The sequence below is a fragment of the Sapajus apella genome, unplaced genomic scaffold (genome assembly GCF_009761245.1).
Source record: "Sapajus apella isolate SASKATOON/1434 unplaced genomic scaffold, GSC_monkey_1.0 scaffold147, whole genome shotgun sequence".
Taxonomy (NCBI): domain Eukaryota; kingdom Metazoa; phylum Chordata; class Mammalia; order Primates; family Cebidae; genus Sapajus; species Sapajus apella.
In genome coordinates this window covers 1,343,403-1,357,573 of record NW_022437087.1, presented here as the reverse complement: position 1 = coordinate 1,357,573, position 14,171 = coordinate 1,343,403, and positions in this window count along the sequence as shown.

The window sequence follows — 14,171 nt, the reverse complement described above, 5'->3', positions numbered from 1 at the left end:
ACATCTAGCATTATGGTGTAATGCTGAGATTTGAGTTATTGAAACAGCCACATGCAACTTGAGAATGCTGATCTGAGTTCATATTTAATTTCAGTTCTCTTAATAAAGAGGTATTCAGAAGTTCTCATTAACAGGCTGATGAAAATGTTCATGGTTCTCTGTGCCATTTTAAGCAATAAATATTCATTTTTACCAAGTCCAAATTGCAAAAGAAAGGAAAGGATAGGCATAGAACTCCAGAGAGGAGGGGCTGATGGTCTGGAATAGGTACAGAAGTCCTCTACTTAAAAAAGATTTTCCATATACTCTACACCAGTTAGATTAATCCAGATGAAAATTCAAAAGCCCTCAGAGAGAGTCAAACCTCATTCCAGGCAGTTGTTTGCTGATATCAGCACTCACAGAAGAGGAATTTTGACTGGGCAAAGAAGTTAGAAAGGCTTCAACCAATCACTTGGTCACCTTTGCCGCCGCTGTTCTCCATTCCTCTCCATTTCCCTACATGCTAAGCATGCCTTGCTTCCTTGACACTTGATGCTCTCACAAGCTTCCATATCATGACACATGTGTTTTCTTCTGCCTAGAACTGTCTTCTCAACTAACAATTTCTATTCACTTAACTTCTCAGCAAAGTCTTGCCTGAGAAGTTAAGTGAATATGAAGGACAGTTAAGAAGGAGAATACTTACTTTATTTTCCCCTAAAGACTTTCCATATTGTTTCCCAGGTCCTTTCTTGATGCCTGTTACCTCCTCATCACAGTTAGAATAACACAGGTAGCTTATGGGCAAGGGACATTTATCGCTCACTTGAGAGGGCAAGCCACTCGACAGCAAGAGCACGTCCTCATTCTCATTTCCTTATGAGGCTTGGTGTGGTTTAGTTCAATAATCATAGACTCTCTTGCTGTGTGGGCACTCTAAAATATATTTTCAGCAAATACAAAGAGCCAGCTACGGTTTCATTTTTCTGTAATATAAGAAATCACAAGGGGAAAAAGAATGACAGATTTAACTGTATGGGGAAAAAGCTTTGAGAAATAAAATAGCATAGATTTGGCCGGGTGCGGTGGCTCAAGCCTGTAATCCCAGCACTTTGGGAGGCCGAGGCGGGTGGATCACGAGGTCAAGACATCAAGACCATCCTGGTCAACATGGTGAAACCCCGTCTCTACTAAAAATACAAAAAATTAGCTGGGCATAGTGGCGCGTGCCTGTAATCCCAGCTACTCAGGAGGCTGAGGCAGGAGAATTGCCTGAACCCAGGAGGCGGAGGTTGCGGTGAGCCGAGATCGCGCCATTGCACTCCAGCCTGGGTAACAAGAGCAAAACTCCGTCTCAAAAAAAAAAAAAAAAAAATAGCATAGATTTAAAAGGAAAGTCATTTCTAAGCATTTATGATAGACTCCATTTTAAAAATAAAGACTGGTCAAATAAGTAGATACACAGGCAATTTACAGAGTAAATAGAAGTTCCAAGACATGTATATAAGACGACTCAGGCTATGTAATATAGCTATTAAAATTAGGATTACATAGACTGATAGAATATTATATATATATATAATTTTTTTTGAGACAAAGGTTTGCTCTGTCACCCAGGGCAGAAGTGCAGTGGTGCGATCTCAGCTCGGCTCACTGCAACCTCCACCTTCAGGTTCAAGCTTCAAGCAATTCTCCTGCCTCAGCGTCCCGAGTAGCTGGGACTACAGGCGTGTGCTGCCACGCCTGGCTAATTTTTGTATTTTTTGTAGAGATAGGGATTCACCATGTTGGACAGGCTGGTCTCAAACTCCCCACCTCAAGTGATCTGCCTGCCTCTGCCTCCCAAAGTGCTGGGATTACAGGTGTGAGCCACTGCGCCTGGCCTAATAGAATATTTTTATGAAGTGAAGGGAAAAAATGCATCAATTATGGCACTATAGATAGAATTTATGCATAAGCAAAGCACATATTATAAAAGTACATACCCCAAAATAAAAATAAAAACGGAGATGCGTTTTTATTTAGAAGAATGAGATCATGGGTTAACTGCTTCTTCTTTATTACTGTTGGTTGTATAATAAATAAAATTGGGGAGAAGGAACACAAAGTGAAAAATCTCACTAAACGTATTATCAGTTAATCATATCTGTGGTTTGGGCTCTTAGCTGAACCTTGTTAAGAAGGTATGTCTTTCCACCGGGGGTCAACTTCCTCTTACTTTTTTGAATTTTAAATTCTTACATATTTTTAAAAGAGATAAAAATTCTCTGAAAAAGGATTTTCACTTCCAGCAAGGGACCTCCTAAAAACTGGGTAATAGTAAGGAAAATAAAACTGGATAATAGTAAGGAAAATAAAACCTGTTTGAAGTCATGCAAGAGCCACGCAGGCAGTGAACCTAAGAGGGGCCAAGATCCCAGAGACAAGGGAGACACAGATTAACGAGCCTAATGGAGGCACCACTCTTGCTCTTGTCAACTCTAAGGCAACAGCTGAGAGACCGGGCACTCGGCACTGCACAGAAAGCTGTGAAGGAACAGCTGAGAAGCTGGGTAGAGCTTACTGCAGTCTCATACAGCTGGGAGGAATAAATATTCAGGACCACCAGGGAGAAAGGGCCATGCATGGTAAACACTCAGGATTTCATTTGAAGCCCCTGAAGAACTGAGACTAGGAATAAAGGAGACTTGGAAATAGGCTAGCACTCACAAACAGCCCAGCCTTGCCTCCTAAGAGATCTAACCCGCTTCTTATGGTAGTAACTGATAGAATAAGTAGATAAAAGGTAAGTAAAATGTGGGAAGATTTTAACAAACTTGATCTGATTAGACACACACTTTAATAAATGCAGAATGTACATTCTTTTTTAAATTTTTATTTTAGATTCAGGGAGTTCGTGTGCAGGTGTGTTACAAGGGTATATACTTATGCTGTACTGATTTCATCACCCATATAGTGAACATAATACCTGATAGAAAGTTCTTCAGCCTTTGCCCCACTTCCCTACTTCCCCTCTTTTGGAGTCTCCAGTGTCTATTGTTTCCATCTTCATGTTCCTGTGTACCGAATGTTTAGCTCCCACTTATAAGTGAAAGCATGTGATATTTGGTCTTCTGTTTCTATGTTAATTTGCTTAGGATAATGACCTCTAGCTGCATCCATGCTGCTGCAAAGCACATAACCTCATTCTTCTTGGTGCCTGCTTAGTATTCCGTGATGTATATATGCCACATTCTCTTTATCCAATCCACTGTTAATGAGCACCTAGGTTGATTTCATGTCTTTGCTATTGTGTATAGCAAATCCACATTATTTTCAAGTGTACATGGGAACACTTTTCCAAAATTGACCATATTATGCTGGTTAAAAAAAAAAAATTCTTTTTGAGATGGAGTCTCACTCTGTTGCCCAGGCTGGAGTGCAGTGGTGCAATCTTGGCTCACTGCAGCCTCCACCTCCTGGGTTCAAGTGATTCTCCTGCCTCAGCCTCCCAAGTAGCTGGGAATACAGGTGTGCGTCACCATGCCTTGCTAATTTTTGTATTTTTAGTAGAGACAGAGTTTCACCATGCTGACCAGGCTGGTCTTGAACTCCTGATCTCAAGTGATCTCCCCGTCTCACTGTCCCAAAGGGCTGTGATCACAGACATGAGCCACCACACCCAGCAGGTTCAAAAATTAAGTCTCAACAAATTTCAGAGTTTTGGGGTGTGTGTGTGTGTGTGTGTGTGTGTGTGTGTGTGTGTTTGAGATAGGATCTTAGGATCTTACTCTGTCACTCAGGCTGGAGTACAGTGGTACAGTCATGGCTCACTGCAGCCTTGACCTCCCAGGTTCAAGCGATCTTCCTACCTCAGCCTCCTGAGTAGCTGGGACTACAGGTGCGTGCCACTACACCCTACACCCAGCTAATTTGTTTTTATTTTTTGTAGAGACAGGGGTCTCCCAAGGTTGCCTAGGTTGGTTTCAAGCTTCTGGGCTCAAGTGATCCTCCTACCTTGGCCTCCCAAAGTGCTAGGATTACAGGCATGAGCCACCACACCCTACCCAGAGTTTTGAAATTATACAGGATATGTTCTAAGATCACAGTAAAAATGACCTATATATTAGTATCAAAAACATAACTTTTAAAAATTCCCAAATGTTTGGATATTAAGTAATATACATCTAAATAACCTATAGGTCAAAGAAGAACCACAGTGGAAATTGTAAAATATTTTGAATTAAATGATAATAAATATATGACATCACAATGTGTGGGATCCAGCTAAAGCTAGGCTTAGAAGGAAATCTATGACTTTAAATGTGTATATTAGAAAAACAGATGGTCAATCATCTGAGTGCTTATCTTGGAAGGTCAGAAAAAATAAACCCCAAAAAAGTAGAAGGAAGGAAATAATGAAGATAAGAGCAGAAATTAATGAAGTAAAGAAACAAAGGACAGTTGAGACATCAATAGAACCAAAAGTTAAGTCTATGCAAAGAACAATAAAATTCATAAATCTGTGGCAAGATTGATCAAGAGGAAAGAAGGCACAAATAAACCAATATCAATATCAGGAATGAAAAAGGATATATCACTATAGTTGCCACAGGCATGAAAATTCTCAACAAGGGAATCTCTCAATCTAATGATATAAAATAATGATGCTAAATTTGAAAACATTTTAAATAGAAATAAAAATGGCAGAATTATTTGAAGACCTCAACAGCTTGTTTTTTTTTTCTATTTTAAGATAGGAGCCTAGATATAGAAATTTTAATTATACTTCACTAACCCTGACTTAATAAGGTATTCAATATACTTCTCACAGCATATAATATCTGGTAAACTAGGGACATCAGCAGTTTGATTTCAGATTACAAATCCCAAAAATTATACAGTATAGAAGCCCAAGAACCTCGAGAGTCCCTTACCTTGACCTCACGTGTAAGGTTGACTATACCTGAAAATATCTGAGAAGAGACTGTAGCACCCCAGATTTCCTCAATCACCAATTAAACTGTCAGTATAGCCTTGTAATTTTTCATACATATTTCTGGTGATAGCCTAAATAGCATTAAAGCTTTGCTGTGCTATGTGAGTAATTTTGAGCACCTCTGCAATTAAAACACAAAATAGAGCACAATGTTTTGATTTATAACCATTGTAAGAGTACTTGTCACTAATTATGTTTCAAATTTTTGTTAACCACCTCGTGACATTAGGAATTACAATTTACAATTACACTGTTAATCAAAGTGTTTACTTTGATGGGACAGTAAAGCCCTTTAGATCAGTAACCATCCCTTGAGAACTATTTATTAAATGAATCAATGAACAAATGGAAAAATAAGGTCAATCATTTTCAATGGAGAAGAGATGATGTGTTCAGTTTTGGATGTGGTGGGCTTAAGGAATCTATGGGATATCTGAGTGGAGAAATGTCCATGAGACCTTTGTATCTGCAGGTCTGAGCTCCGGAGAGAAGTTCTGGGCACAACCTTTGCAGTGCTATGCCCTGTGTAGAGTGGGAATAACAGTGCCTCCTCTGCATCAGATCCCCATGAGAATCAAATGAGGGAAGATGATAGAGGTGCTCCAAAAAAAGCCATATGTTGGAGGAAAGGGTTTAGGCTTAGAACCAGCCAAACCTGGTTTTAATCTGTACTTATCTCTTTATGAGCTGTGCATCCTTGGGTAAGTCAATTAACATCTCTGAGCCTTGGGTTTTCGTCCACAAAATGGAATAGTATCACCTATCTCCTGAAGTTACCATGAAGCTTAGGTTAACTAGCTTCCTTTGAATCTGTTACTATGTAAAGGCTCAAAATGGTGTCATCACCATTATCGTCTTGCAGTGTGTTAGTAATGTCCTTAGTCCTGTCCTTTTTAATTATTTTGAGGAGTTGTAACTTTGAGTCTGTCTATCCTCTACCCACTCAAAATGTCACATGCACCTCTGTTTCGTGAATCTTCGTTTCTCCCTCTTACCATAGCTCTACACTGTGTATTCTTCCATAGCCCAACTAGACCAAAAATGGTAACACGTATGTGAGCTTCATATTGACATCCTCCATGAGGAAGAGATTCAAAGCTCAGGTTCTAAAGTCAAAAGAACTCACTTCAAACACCCAACTTTACCACTTGTAGATGGGTGACCTTGGGCATACCATTTAAACTCTAAAACTTGGTTTTCTTGTCTGTAAAATGAAAATAACAGTGCTTACCTCACAGGGTCATGGTAAGAAACAGAATGCTGTGAGAAAGTGGCTTACCAAGGAGTATCAACTCATTGGGGATGAATATTGTTTTATTTATTTGTATTAATTAGTCTGTTCCACACTGCTAATAAAGATATACCCAAGACTGGGTAATTTATAAAGGAAAAAAGCTTACTTGACTCAGTTCCACATGGCTGGGGAGGCCTCACAGTCATGGTGGAAGGCAGAGGAGCAAAGTTATATCTTGAATGGCAGCAGGCAACCAAGAGAGAGCATGTGCAGGGGAACTCCCCTTTATAAAACCAACAGATCTTAAGAGACTTATTCACTATCATGAGAACAACAGGGAAAGACTCACCCTCATAATTCAATTACCTCCCACGGAGTCCATCCCATGACACGTGGGAATTATGGGAGCTACAGTTCGAGATTTGGGTGGGGACACAGCCAAACCACATATCATTATCTACAATCTGCCACTAATTATGTTCCATCAAACCCCTTTCCTGTTAGATAGTTACACCCTTAATGATATTTTATTCTGGTTCTATAACTTCTTGGCCATGTTTTGTTTTCTCATTTTTATTGTTGTTGTTGTTGCTGCTTTGAGTAGCCTTATTTTAATTCTTTGGATTAATTCTTATTCAATGAAAACCTACAGATTCTAAAAGCTGGCTGCCTGGATTGGAACCCTGGCTCTGCCACTTACTAGCTGACAGCTTTGGGCAAGTTACTTAACCTCTCTGCCCCAGTTTCCTCATCTGTAAAATGAGGTAAGGATAGTAGCTACCTCATAGGAAGATTCCCAGGGTTAAATGAGTTGATATGATTAAGGTGCTTAGAAGAGTGTCGGCCGGGCGCGGTGGCTCACGCCTGTAATCCCAGCACTTTGGGAAGCCGAGGTGGGTGGATCACGAGGTCAAGAGATCGAGACCATCCTGGTCAACATGGTGAAACCCCGTCTCTACTAAAAATACAAAAAATCAGCTGGGCATGGTGGCGCATGCCTGTAATCCCAGCTACTCAGGAGGCTGAGGCAGGAGAATTGCCTGAACCCAGGACGCGGAGGTTGTGGTGAGCCGAGATTGCGCCATTGCACTCCAGCCTGGGTAACATGAGTGAAACTCCGTCTCAAAAAAAAAGAAGAGTGTCAGGCACAGGAAGTAAGTACTATGAAAAGTGTTGCCATTATTATACCAAACTCAAAGTCCTCCTCCTCTTCCCCAGGCAAGATTAGACATGGACTTTCTCTGCTTATAGTTCTGGTGTTCTCTCCCATCATCCTTTCTTCTCCCTCAATGTTACCAGAATGAAGCCAGTATTGGGGCCTAGAGAAAGAAGTAAAAGACAGCTGTTGTCCCATTGGACCCAACAAGGCAACATTCTCTCCTAGCCAGGAGTAATGAACCGGTGGTCGTTCCAATAGGCCCTCTAAGGAGAGCCCCCTCCTGTGTACCTCCCATAGCCATTGATGGTCCCTTTAGACTCTTGGCTTGTATCTTCCTACCCCAGTTCACAGCATCCTGCTACATGCCTCAGATGTTCCACTCAGTGGTGGTCACGGGCTCCCAAACTCACCTATCCTTGGTAACCAACTATTAGGCCCATTGGCATATACAGAATCAATTTTATGTCCCAGCTAGGACTGAAACTCCAGGCCAGGGGATAGGAAGATGGGTCTTGCCCCGTCTCTAACCACAGCCCTCACCATGCAGCCCACCCCAGGGCTGCTCATTCACACCCTGGAATACTGCTGCATCAGACGGTTCTTAAATGAGCCAGAAGTGTATAGAGCCCAGTTTTCCAGAGGCCTGCCTTCCTTGGCTTAAAAAAGGGAAGCAGCTCTCTCAGTTCCCCCAACAGGCCAGCTCCGTCTTCCTCCAGGCCTTTCCTTATAGCCAGCATTGAGGGGTTGGGGCTGGTGGGGTTGGGGCTGGTGGGATGATGCATTCTAAAAAAAAGTGGTTCCCCCAGCAGCCCCATGTCACAATTCCCTGACCCTAGAAAGTAGGATCGATCCTTGGTTGGTGCAGTCACTCACGCCTGTAATCCCAGCACTTTGGGAGGTGGAAATGGGTGAATCACCTGAGGTCAGGAGTTCCAGACCAGCCTGGCCAACATGGTGAAATCCCATCTCTACTCATAATACAAAAATCAGCCAGGGGTGGTGGCGCATGCCTGTAATCCCAGCTACTTGGGAGGCTGAGGCAGGAGAATCGCTTGAACCCAGAAAAAGTAGGTTGCAGTGAGCTGAGATTCCGTCATTGCACTCTAGTCTGGGCGACAAGAGTGAAACTCCATCTCAAAAAAAAAAAAAAAAAAAAAAATTGCTGGGCGCAATGGCTCATGCATGTAATCCCAGCACTTCAGAAGGCCAAGGCGGGCAGATCACAAGGTCAGGAGTTCAGGTGTCGAAACCAGCCTGACCAACAAGGTGAAACCCCATCTCTATTAAAAATACAAAAATACCCCGGGTGTGGTGGGGCACACCTGTAATCCCAGCTCCTCCAGGAGGTGGAGGCAGGAGAATCGCTTGAACCCAGGAGGCAGAGGTTGCAGTGAGCCGAGATCATGCCACTGCACTCCAGCCTCGGTGACAGAGCGAGATTCTGTCTCAAAAAAAAGAAAAGAAAGAAGCGTCCTTGATTCCTTTCTTAGCTCTTAGCTGCAGGCTTTGGTTACCAATTTAGGTTCATGACATACAACACCAAATTGTTTTCATAGCATATTTGAATGAGTAAATGAATGAAAATCAGGCATATCATAAGCCCATATTATAATAATAAAGTCATCAATTAAGTGACAACAATAATAAACTAAAATAAATATGATCATTGTATAAATAATATTTAAATGAAGCCCTTTCCTTTATTATTAAATAAATATTAGAATGAGCCATATGAACTTTCTGGCTGTAAGTCAAAAGCAGTCACATGTTGGTAATTTCATATGGATCAACCTAATGCTTAACTCTTACTTTGGGTCAGGTACTATTTCAAATTCTTTATACTCAGTTAATTTTCATGGTTACCCTTTGAGAGAGGAATTATTATTATCAAGTCCATGTAATAGCTGAAGAAACAGAAGCACAATTTTTAAAAATAGAAACTCACCAAGATAAGAATGATACAATGGACTTTGGGGACTCAGAGGAAAGGGTGGGAGGGGGTGAGGGATAAAAGACTACACATTGGGCACAGTGTACACTGCTCAGGTGATGGTTGCACCAAAATGTCAGAAATCACAGCTAAAGAACTTATTCATGTAGCCAAACACCACCTGTTCCCCAAATACCTATTGAAATAAAAAAGGGAAGCAGCCTTTTTAAAAAAAGGTATCACAGCCTCTGCAATAGCTAGTTTTTAAACATTTTTGAGATCTTCCTATAGTCAGGGAATTGATGAATTTATAAATGTTGCATGATGGAAAAGAATAAAAAATCTCTGATAAGTCAAATTTTAAAAATATAATTATCAGTCTATATTTTTATTTATATTAATTTTAATCCTCTTCAGTGCTGTCCAGTAAAAATATGAGAACCAGATGTTATTTTAAAATTTCTAGTACTTTAAGATACATAAAAAGAAACTGGTAAGATTAATTTTAATAGATTTAGCCCATATCGAAAGTATATTTTCAACATGTAATCAATATTTTTAAATATTGAGATATTTTACTTAATTTTTTCATACCAAGTCTTTGAAATCCAATGTATGTTTTACACTTAGAGCACATTTCAGTTAAAACTAGCTATATCTGAATGGTCAATAACCTAGTTACTGTGTGGCTAGTGACTACTATATTGGACAGTACACCTCTAAATCCTTCATTTTTTTTTCTATTTGTGCTATAATTTTTCTTTATACATTTTGAAGCTGTATACAAAAGTTCATGGATGAACAAGAAAAAAAAACAAAAAAACAAATTCTTTGACCATTAATTCTTTTGGCTATTAATTCATTTTATCTCATATTAATATTGGCACAATTGTTTCTTGGCGTTAGCATTTCCTGAGTTAATACATATATTTTTTCTTCTCTGTTTTTTTTTTTTTGTTTGTTAGTTTGTTTGAGTTTTTTAGCTGATTTTTTGTTGCTGTTGCTGTTATTGTTGAGACAGAGTCCGACTCTGTCGCCCAGGCTGGAGTGCAGTGGCTTGATCTGGGCTCGCTGCAACCTCCACCTCCTGGGTTCAAGCCATTCTCCTGCCTCAGCCTCCTGAGTAGCTGGGATTACAGGCACCCACCACAAAGCCCGGCTAATTTTTGTACTTTTAGTAGACACAGGGTTTCACCATGTTGGCCAGTTGGCCAGGTTGGTCTTGAACTCCTGACCTCAGGTGATCCACCTGGATTAGCCTTCCAAAGTGCTGGGATTACTGGCATGAGCCACCACACCTGGCCAATGCATGTATTTTCCACTCCTTTATTCTGCAACTTTCTGTCATTTTTTAAAAATGTATGTCCCTTTTAAACACCATACAACTGCATTTTATTTTGTTACCCAGAAAGTTGCTATCTTTTAATCAAAATATTAACCAAATTATATTGATTCTAAATATGGTATATTTGGGCTTATTTTGTTCATATACTTGTACTTTTTATTTACTGTGCATTCTTATTACTTCTTTTCTTTTTTTCCGTTCCTTACTTTTGTTGGATTAATCAAGGGTTTAGGTGTTCTGATTGTCTTATTCTCTTCTGACAGTTTAACAATGATATATCCTATTTCTATTCTTCTAGTAGTTACCTTGTTTTCAGCTAAGAAGCAAATAGTTTTGTGTCCAATGATATGAGGCTGTCAGTTGATAACTACTTATTTTGTCCTTTTTTGTTATTGTTATCTTTAATTTTAACTAATTTTAAGTTACACATTATTTTCTCCCTGTGAAAAAACTAAAACATTACAGATTTAGTCTAATTCCTCTTTGACTACATGCCCAAGACAAGTCCCTTCTCAAGAAGTAATGGTTACATTTAAATTTAAAATATATTTTATGACTATATATAGTACATATACACATGAATGTATGAGTGTATGTATGAATGTACGTATATACACATGTATACATACATATGTGTGTATCCATTCACCAAAAGAAACATTTTCTGTAACTTCATTTCTAGGAATTTATCATGAAGAAATAGTTAAATAAGTAGACAAATATAGATATAAAAGAATGTTGGCCAGACACAATGGCTCACGCCTGTAATCTCAGCACTTTGGGAGGCAGAGGCGGGTGGATCACCTGAGGTCAAGAGTTCAAGACCAGCCTGACCAACATGGTGAAACCTCATCTCTACTAAAAATACAAAAATTAGCTGGGCGTGGTGGCAGACACCTGTAATCCCAGCTACTCGAGAGGCTGAGGCAGGAGAATGGCTTGAACCCGGGAGGCGGAGGTTACTGTGAGCCAAGATCACACCATTGTCAGATCAAGACTCTATCTCAAAAAAACAAAAACAAAAAAAGAATGTTTCATAACTGCATTGTAAAACTATTTGTAAAAATTAAATATTCACTAACAGGGGAATGGTTAAATAAATTGTGATATATTTGAATATTACATCAAAAATGATATATTCTTAAATCTATTGACATAAAAAGACTAGAACATATTCTCAAATTTTTTAAATTCAAGTTACAAACACACACACTCACATACACACATATTCCCCAAAATACAGTAGTAATACAGTGATTACTTCTGACAGCTAAGATTCCAAGTGAGTTTTCACTTTCTTCTGTTTTTCTGAGACTAAGTCTCACTCTGTCTCCCAAGCTGGAGTGCAATGGTACAATCTCAGCTCACTGCAACATCCATCTCCTGGGTTCAAATTATTCTCCTGCCTCAGCCTCCTGAGTAGCTGGGACTACAGGCGCATGCCACCACGCCCAGCTAATTTTATGTATTTTTAGTAGAGACGAGGTTTCACCATTTTGGCCAGGATGGTCTTGATCTCCTGACCTCATGATCTGCCCAAAGCGCTGGGATTACAGATGTGAGTCAGCATGCCCAGCCACGTGTTATACTTTTAAAAATATTTGTAAGAACCTCATTCCCTTCTTTCCAAAAACTCTTAAATAAAATCTTAAACAGCAAAGAAAGAAAAGAAAAGAGAGGTAAAGAAACTTGCCAAGGCCACATAACTGGTAAGTGCCAGAGCGTGAGTGCAAATCCAGGAAGGCTGGCTTCAGAGATCATGCCCTTAACGGCTACACTACTATTCGGAAGCAGTTACCCAGTGAACATTTAGCTTCCAAGGTAGGGCTTTGCCATTTTTATTCCATATTCAGGGGCAGATTATGAAGCCAAACCCTGGAGGGCAGAGACTCTGAGCTCAACAGAAAACAATGCCCTCAGGCAAAAGAAGTAAGGCATAGTTCTCTCTGGATGAACACACTTAAGCAGACACAGCATCACTTCCTCCAAGAACATTTTTTCTGCCCATCTCCTCCTTGTAAGTTCTTCCATCAGGAAAATGGGCACATATTAATACAATGTGCACCCATGGCAATAGATGCAAGAACTAATTAGTGCCTGAAACGTGTGTCAAGATTCTCTGCTAGAGGTGCTATAATAAGGGCAAACTATTCTCATATAAATTCCAGGTTTGCATCCTGTGGCCTGTTCCTCTCTGGGCAAGAGGTGGTGCCCTGTCTTGTTGAGATCTGATCTCTAAATGCAACCATGTGTTTTCTTTCATCCAAATGACTGTGCTCATCTCAGGAGCAGCCTTTAATTTTCTTCTTGGAACCGACGACCATCCTTACTTACAGCAACAAAAGGTCCCCAGGATGGTGAGGTAAGATTTGAATTAAGATACCTTGGCATATTCTACTCCATAGCAATTAACAGGCAACAGGTTTTTAGCAGCACCCACTCTCTTCAGAGCAGCTACCTTTTGTCTTAAGAATTCCTGTCTATCATGTTATCAAGTTGCCCTGATTAAGCAGCCCCTAGTGGCTGGCTCTCTGCAAGGCGGTAAACCAAGTGGATGTCACAGATGGGACCTCTTTCTCCAAGGGCCCACCCTCATGGGGTAGCCATGGGGTTATCGGCCTGGCTCCACATTGGTAACTTCAAGTACAGCCATGGCCACATGATTCGGAGGGGACGGCTATCCAACTGGCCCATGATCCAGTTTCTTTCTTACTCTCACCTGCCCCTTGGCCACTGTTGTTCATTAGCATCTCTCCCAGGAGTAGAGGAGAAAAAGAAAAGGAGAGCCAACATTGGCTTGTCCATGTGGCAACTCGTAAGTATATAATCTGATGGAACCATGGTCCAAGGTGGAATTTGGACTCTTTCCCTCACCTTGCCCCTTCCTAGGCATGTGAACTCCTGTTACAGCTTCAAGTCCCAGCCTTCTCTCGGGCCCCCAGGCAGTCAGAAGTTAGTCACTCCCTCCCTCGCTCCTGGAGACCCTCTCCAGGACTTGAGAACACTCATCACATTGTGCGGTAATTATCAGGGCCCTTGTCTGTCTGACATTGGATGGGAGCTCCTCAAGGTTGTAGCTGCATTCTTTCATCAGCTTAAGTCCCAGAAATTCTGGGCCCAGTGCTTGGCACATGACTGGAGTGTAAGAAATGTATGTTGAATGCAGAAATAAATCCAAATGGTTCTTCTTTACCATTTCCTCAAATATCAAGAGTTAATACTCCAAGGGATTTTTTTTTTCTTTGCTTGTTCGTTCCTTTTAAGAAAACGACATCTCAGGATTTCTGGAGATAGGCAGGGTGTTTTAAAAAAATGATTCATCTCATGTATTAAGTCAATTTTTTTTTTACCTTCTGTGATGTACCAGGCACTATCTTAGGTGCTGGGGAAGCAAAACAGACAAAAACCTGCCCTTGGGGTGCTAACATACTAGTGGTGGTATTCTTTCTCGGGTACTGACATTCCTCCATAGTTTCCTACCTTATATTTACCTCTCTAGCCCTTTTTCCTGAAGACAACAAACCACCTAACTAGTTTCCACCA